The sequence below is a fragment of the Lactuca sativa genome, chromosome 4, assembly GCF_002870075.4.
Source record: "Lactuca sativa cultivar Salinas chromosome 4, Lsat_Salinas_v11, whole genome shotgun sequence".
In the NCBI taxonomy this organism is placed as follows: Eukaryota; Viridiplantae; Streptophyta; class Magnoliopsida; order Asterales; family Asteraceae; genus Lactuca; species Lactuca sativa.
This window is the reverse complement of record NC_056626.2, coordinates 69824164-69834412: the sequence shown is the minus strand read 5'-3', so window position 1 is coordinate 69834412 and position 10249 is coordinate 69824164. Positions and strand designations below refer to the sequence as shown.

The window sequence follows — 10249 nt, the reverse complement described above, 5'->3', positions numbered from 1 at the left end:
ATATCTCCTCTGGTTCCTCTACCTTGTCTTGATTCGACATTCCTATTAGCTAGGGTTTTAGCAAATCATTAGGTGATCAACACCTCGATGGTTGTTGCGTCAAGGTTTAGTTGTGTCCTGGGGTTCGTTCTGTAGACTCTTCTTTGAGGCATTTTTGGACCCCTATTATAGTTAGTGAAAAGAAAAGGGGGTGTTATTTGATGATGCCTTTTTATATCTGCGAGTAGTAACGGCTAAGCACACGAGTTAGTGTAATAACAAATATCACAAAAATCTCTATGTTAGGAGGGGAAAGTGTTGATGTATTCTAAGGTCCTCTCTAGGGAATAGCGATAATATTGCTTTCTTGCATAGACGAACTTATCATTACACTTAAAATCTGTGGTTCTTAGGTCATAACTTGGAAGTCTACCATACTAGGTTAGGGAGCTACTGCTAAGTGGAATGAGTTCTTATCTCAATCGCACAAGCACTTGCCTTTGCGACAATGACATTTGCTCTACAAGTTGTATTTGGAGCTTTAGTCCTTTTATCCCATCTTAGTTCCTTATCTAACCTTTGGGTCATATTAGACCAACTTATGGCACTTCATTTGATGATTCACAACTCATTATGAATATGATTGAAGTGACGTGTAGTACGAGTGGCTAGGGTAATTACGACGTAACTAGGTAATGTTTTGAGGGAAGAGATAGGTATTGAATCCTATGTTGATTTATGGCTTTCTTATTCTCATAATGTGACAAATCAACTACCTACTTGGTGGGATTTTTCTCATCCTCAGTAGGATCATCCTCCTCAAAGAACTATGAAGGGTTTTCAGAGGGCTCTTAAGACGATTTGGCTGGCTCTCTAGTTGTTTCTGAAGAACCGTCCTTTTTGTGGGGTTTCTCGTCAGGGTTTAAGGAAAGATATGTGTAACGCCCGGATCTTGGTATGTATTTTTAATTAAAACATTAATTTTGGCAAAGGGACTCGACGAGTCGGAGGCCCCAGACTCGTCAAGTATTGATGTGCACAAAAGTACCCACTAATTTTAATATTTATAACCTAACAAACTTAAAATAACTATGCACTTATAGGCAGTGTACCTAGTCAGATTACAGTATAGTTTGGGTAAGTCGGGTGTCGATCACAGGGAACGGTGTTACTAATTAATTTACTTACTATTAAATTAACCTAATTATTAACAAGTTTAAAAGGGGTTTTATCTGATTTTACAATATCAGACGAACTTAAATCAAATTCGATAAGTAAAAACACACTCTTGTTTAGTTTGAATCCACTTCTTTCTTATGGCTAGCTAATGTTTATGGATCATCTAGTTGGTTTTAATTATATTAGTAATTTAGTTCTATCTTTACCAATAATTAACTAATTCATGTCAAACCATGTATGTTCACACACAATTAAACACAGAACTAATTATGAATGTAAATATGCTATGTAAGATTTTATATAAATGCAATTATAGTCACAATACACGTTCTCTAGCACAGCTAAGCTTATTTACTCTAATTACTAACTAAGATTGGTCAATCCTAGCTCTAACAATTCAATGTTCACTAAATCATTAGGTAAACATGTTCATGCAGTTAATGGTCACTAAGCTACATAGAACATGCAATCAAGCAATTAGAGAAACAAACATAAGCATGCTAGGTACTACAAATCAAACACAAGCAATTTTACCAACTAAATAAATCCATAAAAATTGACCTATTCATAAGTTAGAAGCTTCATCTAGCTAAACAAAAGTAGCTAGATTCAGCTACTCATCATAGCAACTAAAAAACTAACACAAATTGAATTGAAAGGAAACATGTTCTTAATTAACTAAAATAAACTAAATTATGGACCTTCACTCTTTTTGGTGTTGAAAGCCTCTTCCTAGAACTTTTCTCTCCTTAAAATCACCTTCTGGAACTCCTCTCTCCAGCCAAAAGTTGCCTCTATTCGTAATGGTCAAGGATTTATATAGTTGCTGATATCCATAAATTCACGTCGTGAGTAATAAGATATTCACGTCGTGAGTTGTAGATAACCGTGCCCGTCAAGGATTCCTTCACCCGCATACATATCTTCTAGAACCAACTCTTCACGTCGTGAATTCTTTAAGTCTCACATCGTGAATAATCTTTTTCCAGATTTTCTTCTCTTTTAATCTTTTAATTCCCAAAGTTTATTTCTTTAATGCTGTTAGTCCCTTTTCTTCAAAATGTCTTCTTTTTGGCTGTAAATAACATTTAAGCTCATAAGTACCATTATTCTAAACAAATTACCAATTTATTAATAAAAATGTACTTAAATATTGCCTAAAAATAGGTGTAAATATGGCAATATCAAAATACCCCACACTTAGAATTTGCTTGCCCTCAAGCAAATTTAAACTTAACCCTTGATTACTAACATCACATAGAACAATCCGACTCCAGCTCAGCCATTATGCCAAGACCTCAACGCATGCATTTGTGTCTAAAATTTTCCTAAAGTACCCCCTACTTTAAATACTCACAATCTTCATAAACACTCGCCCACTTTTTCCGAACAATGCTCATTTTATACAACCCTCCGAATCCATCCGTAGAAAACCTCCTTATCCTCAAGGTATTTTTAGTTGAGCAACCTAAGCATACATAATCTAGAATTACAATCTATGATACCACTATGGAGCTCTTTTGGAATTCTTCACTTCCTTGATAATTTGATCTTTGATTTCTTTGAATTCACCTCCTTTGTTGATTTGATTTCTGGTATCTTCAACTTTTTTTTTTAATTTCTTGGAATTTTGATCTTTTGATCTTCACTTTATTTGCTCCAAAATTCTTCAAACTTTTCTTGCAATTCTCTTTTTTTTTACATGTACCTCTCTTTTTTCACTCAAAACCTACATGCTTAAGCAGAGGCGCTCAACCTCAACCTTTATTGGTCAATGATAATAATTTTCCTGGATACATTTCAGGTTTAGGCTGCTAAACATATTGCATCCCTCAAACCAAGCGGGGTTATGTTTTTGTTCCATGATTTCACTAAAATAAGGGAGGCCACAAATGCACTATAACGTATATTGGCTCAACTAAACATTTGAACTTTTATCGGATCATCCCATATAACACTAGCAACTACAGTTCAAATTATTATTACTAGATTCAATTATTAAAAATTTCAATTTTTAAATTTTCAATTTTACTATCAAATTCTATCATTATCTAGCAACTTACTTTTTCTACCCCTACCCCACACTTATTTCATACAATGCCCTCATTGTATGCATCAAAATTAAAGAAAAAGGAGAAAAACGGAACAGACTCCCCTGGGATAGTGGCGTGAACATCTCCAAAAGTGTGGAAAACGCGCATCTTGAATATGGACTCCAAAAATAGAAACTTGGATCTTGAACTCGCGAAATAAGGAGTATACCGGCAAAACATGAAATCGAGCCTTCAATCGTCTTCAAATATGGTGTAAATCTCCAAAAGTAGAATGAACAATGTGGGAAAGCATACGCCACATTGTATGGTGGTAAAAATTAGCCAAAATAATCTTGAATATATTGACAAGAAGAATAGCATCAACCCATAGAAGACTAAAATGTCAAGGGCCTTGAAATTGTAAAAATCTCATATTCACGACGTGAGTTTGAGACAATTCATGACGTGAAATCGAAACTAAGCGTATTCTGAGAACCTCCTGATAACTGACTCACGACGTGAATAATAAAAGTTCACGTCGTGAAAACCGGGCAGTTAGAAAAACATTGCCAATTCTTCTTATAATGTCTTAATGTATTAAGAGTCTTCTAAATTCATCAGTTAATGACTCTTTCGCTGACTCTCCACTCTCTTGACTCACCCCACACTTATTTTGAAAATATGGGTCTCGACTCTCGGCGTTAAACACTTCCGGCTAAAAACGTACGCATTCATAACTCGCTATCCTCTCAAGGCGCTCCTAGCAATTTCTGAGAAACAACCAACAACGGAAAATAAAAGTAACATAATATTCAAAGTAGTTCTTACAATCCCATAAAAATAAACTAAAAACAAATCAAACAAAATAACGATCAATCATCCTCCTCATCATCATGTGCTCCACTGGTTCCAGCTCCATCACCTCCGCGTCCACCATACTCCGACCATCATGGGCAAATCGGGTAATGATACCCTAAATGAGGCGGCTGCTCCACCCCAAGATAACGGACAACATTCTCCATAGTGCCGCCTATCCAATTCACACTCAACGATAACTGGTCAAAGTAACCAGCCATCACACTCCCAAAAGGCGCACCAACCATGAAAGCAGGTGGGTGTATCGGCTGCCCACGGTCTCCTCTTCCTCTCACATTCATGCGCCTCGGTCTCGGCTCTGGCGCAGGTTGGTCGTCCGGCCGATCATCCTCAACATCTGATGGTACTATGCCCCGGGGTTGTGTCACTGAGCGGTTCGCCATGTGAATCGTCATTTTTGTAGCCTTCATCTTCTGAATTTCCAATTTTTTATAAAATAAAAAGGGCATCAAATTAATGCTAGCCCCAGAATCGGCTAAAGCATTAACCTTCAATTTATTACCAAACTCACACGGAAGAGTGAGGCGTCCATGATCCCCCATCTTCTCTAGTGTCTCTCCCAACACAGCTTTTGAGCTTTGTTCACTTAGAACCACCTTAGATTGCTTCTTTAATTGCTTGCGAGTGTCTATCAAATCTTGCAGTAATTTTTGATGCTCGGGAGTTTTGGATAAGGACTCGACAAAGGGAGTATTAATCAGGATCCCCTTCACATGCTTGACAAACTCTCTATGCTCTCTCTCTAGTGGACTAAGGGTAGCTTGGGAAGGAAAAGGCAAAGGCGGCTGATAAACCGAACCAACTACATAATTTTTCTGTTCATCACGGGCCCACGTCGTGAACATATAAGATTCACGTCGTGAATTCTGGAACTCAGAAGCTTCATGATTTTCGAGCTTGGTCTTCTTCATCTTTGGATCGGGCTGTTGTGGTTCTTCTTCCAATGCCTCCAGGAACTCAGAGATGGCTTCTTCTTCGGTGTCTATGGCCATTACATGAGATTGGGTCTTCGTTTCGGTATTTTTCATGGATAACTTCTCATGAACTAGAGTAGCTAGTTGACCAACTTGAACTTCAAGGTTATGGATGGAGGCTTGCTGATTCTTAATTAAAGTTTGTTGTTCATTAATAGCAGAATCAGTGGCATCGTGTCTCTTTTCCGAAGCTTCCATAAACTTCATCAACATAGTCTCTAGATCGGGTTTCTTCTCGGCTGGTGGCTGCTCCTTTTGATAAAAGCCTCGACCTGTCTTCCTATACTTTTCTTCTTTTTGCTTCTTATACTCTTCATATGGCAGCCACTCCTTCTTCGGTTTCCTCCAGTCCTCATCAAACTTATCCCCACTCGAGTAGCACACTTGAGCTTTTATGTTCCCAAACTCATCTAAATTGCAGTCTTTGGTCAAGTGTGGACCACTACATCTCTCGCAACTCACTCTTATGTCATGTATTGACTGGTCCATTTGTGTTATCCTTCAATCCAAATTATTCAGCATAGCCATCACAACTGCTATTTCTTTAGTTTGGGCCCTTCCACTGCTTTTGATTCCATCTTGCCTAGGGTTGTGGTATTCGCGAGAGTGCTTCGTGAATTCTTCAGTCAGCTTCTTAACCTCCCTTGGATTTTTCTTTGTCAAAGGTCCTTGAGAATCAAGGAGTTGTCTCGTCATAACGTTGACCCCATCATAGAAGATTGACATCTCTTGTTGCACATTTAGATCATGCTGAGGGCAATTTCTGAGCAAGCCTTTGTACCGCTCCCATGCTTCGTATAATGACTCCCCCGGCTGTTGCTCAAAGTTGGCTATTGCCTTCTTGAGTTTGGCTATCTTGGATGGCGGGCAAAACTGGTCCAAGAATTGCTCACGCATTTGAGCCCAAGTGGTAATTGTACCCGGTGGGAGTGACTTTAACCACTCCTTAGCAGCTCCTTTGAAAGTGATGGGAAGCATCCTAAGCAAGACTGTGTTTCTATTGACATTTGGGACATTGAAGTAATCCGCAATGTCGTTGACTTCATCTAGATGCTTAAAAGCATCCTCATGATCTTTCCCAAAAAATGGGATATCCTTCAGTGCAGTCAATATATGCCCCTTCAACTCGAATGTGGCAGTGGCAGGTATTGCGGGTTGAACTAAATCGGGACCCATATCTTCTCGGATCCACTTCTTGTAAGCTCCCATGGACATCTCTTCAATTGTTGCCATCTCGTTCCTTGGCTCATTCTCGGGTTCGCTCGTGTGTTCTTCAAATTCCGACTCGGTATCCTATTCGGACTCGGTTTGGACGAGTGTTTGATCCAAGTGCTCAAAGTTGCTCTTGTGCCTCGCGGATGAACTTGACTCTCCTGTCTTCTTTCCCGACTTCCTTGAAAAAGCTGACTTCAATTCTTTTAAGGGCGTTTTTTTCTTGTGAATTGCAGACTCGGGATCTTCAAGTGATGGCACTAAGGGTGTGTTTGAGCCTCTGGTCATGAACTCCTGCAACTTGCTAAACTAAAAAAACGTAAAACTGAACTAAAATAAGAAAATAGTAAAAACTGAAATTACAGCTTTCACGTTGTGAGTTTATTAAAACTCACGTCGTGAATTCTGTGACAGAAAACAAAATCTTTGTTATATGCTAACCAACTAAGCTAAAATAATAAATAAATAACTAATTACTTTTTGCAGATTTTATTCCACAAAAAGGCGTCGATTAATCTAATGCAACTAAATAAACTAATAATCTAAGCCATTCCCCGGCAACGGCGCCAAAAACTTGATGTGCACAAAAGTACCCACTAATTTTAATATTTATAACCTAACAAACTTAAACTAACTATGCACTTATAGGCAGTGTACCTAGTCAGATTACAGTATAGTTTGGGTAAGTCGGGTGTCGATCACAAGGAACGGTGTTACTAATTAATTTACTTACTATTAAATTAACCTAATTATTAACAAGTTTAAAAGGGGTTTTATCTGATTTTATAAGATCATACGAACTTAAATCAAATTCGATAAGTAAAAACACACTCTTGTTTAGTTTGAATCCACTTCTTTCTTATGGCTAGCTAATGTTTATGGATCATCTAGTTGATTTTAATTATATTAGTAATTTAGTTCTATCTTTACCAATAATTAAATAATTCATGTCAAACCATGTATGTTCACACACAATTAAACACAGAACTAATTATGAATGTAAATATGCTATGTAAGATTTTATATAAACGCAATTATAGTCACAATACACGCTCTCTAGCACAACTAAGATTATTTACTCTAATTACTAACTAAGATTGGTCAATCCTAGCTCTAACAATTCAATGTTCACTAAATCATTAGGTAAACATGTTCATGCAGTTAATGGTCACTAAGCTACATAGAACATGCAATCAAGCAATTAGAGAAACAAACATAAGCATGCTAGGTAATACAAATCAAACACAAGCAATTTTACCAACTAAATAAATCCATAAAAATTGAGCTATTCATAAGTTAGAAGCTTCATCTAGCTAAACAAAAGTAGCTAGATTCAGCTGCTCATCATAGAAACTAACAAACTAATACAAATTGAATTGAAAGGAAACATGTTCTTAATTAACTAAAATAAACTAAATTATGGACCTTCACTCTTTTTGGTGTTGAAAGCCTCTTCCCAGAACTTTTCTCTCCTTAAAATCACCTTTTGGAACTCTTCTCTCCAGCCAAAAGTTGCCTCTATTCGTAATGGTCAAGGATTTATATAGTTGTTGATATCCATAAATTCACGTCCTGAATAATAAGATATTCACGTCGTGAGTTGTAGATAACCGTGCCCGTCAAGGATTCCTTCACCCGCGTACATATCTTCTAGAACCAACTCTTCACGTCGTGAATTCTTTAAGTCTCACGTCGTGAATAATCTTTTTCCAGATTTTCTTCTCTTTTAATCTTCTAATTCCCAAAGTTTCTTTCTTTAACGCTTTTAGTCCCTTTTCTTCAAAATGTCTTCTTTTTGGCTGTAAATAACATTTAAGCTCATAAGTACCATTATTCTAAACAAATTACCAACTTATTAATAAAAATGTACTTAAATATTGCCTAAAAATAGGTATAAATATGGAAATATCAAGTATGAACGAATGATTGGACACGGGAATTGAAGCCTACTCGACGAGTCGAGAGCCTCAACTTGACGATTAGGGCTTCCAGAGTGAAACCCTAACTTTCAAGTCTTGCACCCTATTTAAACACTTTAACTGACCTCAACATCCGCCTCCATCACCTCCAAACCTTAGTCATGAAACCCTAGCCCATTTTGAGTGTTCTTGAGCCATTGTTGTGTGTTCTTGGTGATTTTTAAGCTTGAGAAAGAAGAGGAAGGTTGGGGGTTCTAGAGGAAGCAAGTAGATCCAGAGTTTGTGCTACATTTCTAACTCATTTGAGGTATAAAATATATACCTTAAATATTTATTTACTAGATCTCTTCATGGGGTAGTTTAGGGCCTTTTGGAGCATATTATGGAACCATTCATGGATGCAAGCATGTTTTGGGGTAATAACTTCAGATCCAGAGTCTTTGAGGGACTCCATGGCATAAAGGTGCCAACTTTATGGCCATGGGAGCCCCACTTGTATCAAGAGGAACTCGACAAGTTCATGGAAGAACTCAACGAGTGGTATCGAGACTCCAAAGTTTTATGGACCCGGGAACGCGACGAGTTAATGGACCAACTCAGCGAGTTGAGTCATCCAGAATGTTAACTTGGACCTGAAGGTTGACTTTTGTCACACCCCCAAACCAAGGATGGCGGAAACGTCCGGGGGTGGAGGACTTCATGTATAGTATCATAACAACCATTGCAATAGTGATTAAAGCAAACACAACCAACATAAATATAATTGAAAGAGTTACATCATTGTATGAGTTTACATGTTTCCAAATCAATTACGTTATGTTGACAAAAATGAAATGTTTGACGTCTTAACGTCCCATCCTCAAAAGCACTTGATTTCCTATTTAGTGATTTCCTGAGAATACAAGTTGTTTTGAAAAAGTGTCAACATGAACGTTGGTGAGTTCATAAGCATTTGTATGTAGTTATGAAAACCTTTTCTTGTAAAAGTAGTGTTCGTTCTAGAAAATCCAATATTTTCCTTAATACATAAAATGTAGTCTTAAAACCCAAGACCAAAATGTATAGGTAATATTCCTTACTTAATATAAATAATGCAAGTTTAAATCGACATAAACTCGTTAAATTTAGAAGTGAAACCCATAAATCTTGTGTTTGTTAATACCACATGTGAGTTACTATAACCATACTATGACTCAGACGACCTCGTGATACGACGTTCTTAAGGCGTTGCAAGTTAAATGACACTTGTCACCTCAAACTTGCCGGTCTAGCTGTTGCATGCAGCTCAGGTGTGGGTTTGTCAAACCCAATATAGATGTATACACAACTATCACGTTCTCCCTACAAGAGACTCTGGTTACAATTTACAGGACTTTTGATTTTGTTACATGAATATAACACGAAGCGAGTGTCTCATAAATTTATTCATTAACAAATTTATGTGAATTGAGAATCTTTGGTAAAGAGTTTGATATGTAATGAATCATAAACTATACCTATTATAGTTTATCATAATTGTTTATAATGTAAAAGCAACATAAACTATACTTCCATAGTTTATCAAATAATTGCACATGGTTGTAAACTTTGTTTATAACATTAAACTAATTTGCCACTCTTGAGAAGGTAAAAATCTATTTTTCTATTGATACATGTCTAATTACCAAGACAAAATGGCATGTAATGTAATAATATATGGTCACATAAAGATATACACCTTGCTCAACAAGTTACAAGGTGGAATGAAATTGATAGCATTTTTCTGTTATTAACATTTTCTATTGTTGTTCTTAGAAAATTTATAGAAAAATTATCAAAGGTCCAAATCAAAATCCGTAAATTCTGGGAGTTTGGAAATTGAGTCTAGTTTGTTCATAAATTTTATTATGATTTTTAGTGACCCCCAACTTGTGTGAAAAAGTCCATAATCATAGACTGGTCCAGATTCGTTCTTGAAATGATAGGCGGTTTTGTAAAAATCACCATAAATTGTAGAAAAATCTTATAGAGATGTGCAAGTATTCATTTTGAAGCTAAGACCTTGAACTATTTGCACCTAACACAGTTTTGAAAAATA

The 10249-nt window shown here is 36.8% G+C and overlaps 1 non-coding gene across 1 annotated transcript; it reads left to right on the top strand.

Annotated features, from left to right (window-relative positions):
* Window positions 1-5783: 5783 nt before the first annotated feature.
* LOC111896038 (small nucleolar RNA R71) lies at window positions 5784-5890 on the top strand. The gene has a single exon (XR_002851790.1). It is a non-coding gene; the product is annotated as a small nucleolar RNA R71 (small nucleolar RNA).
* The last annotated feature ends 4359 nt before the right edge of the window (window positions 5891-10249 follow it).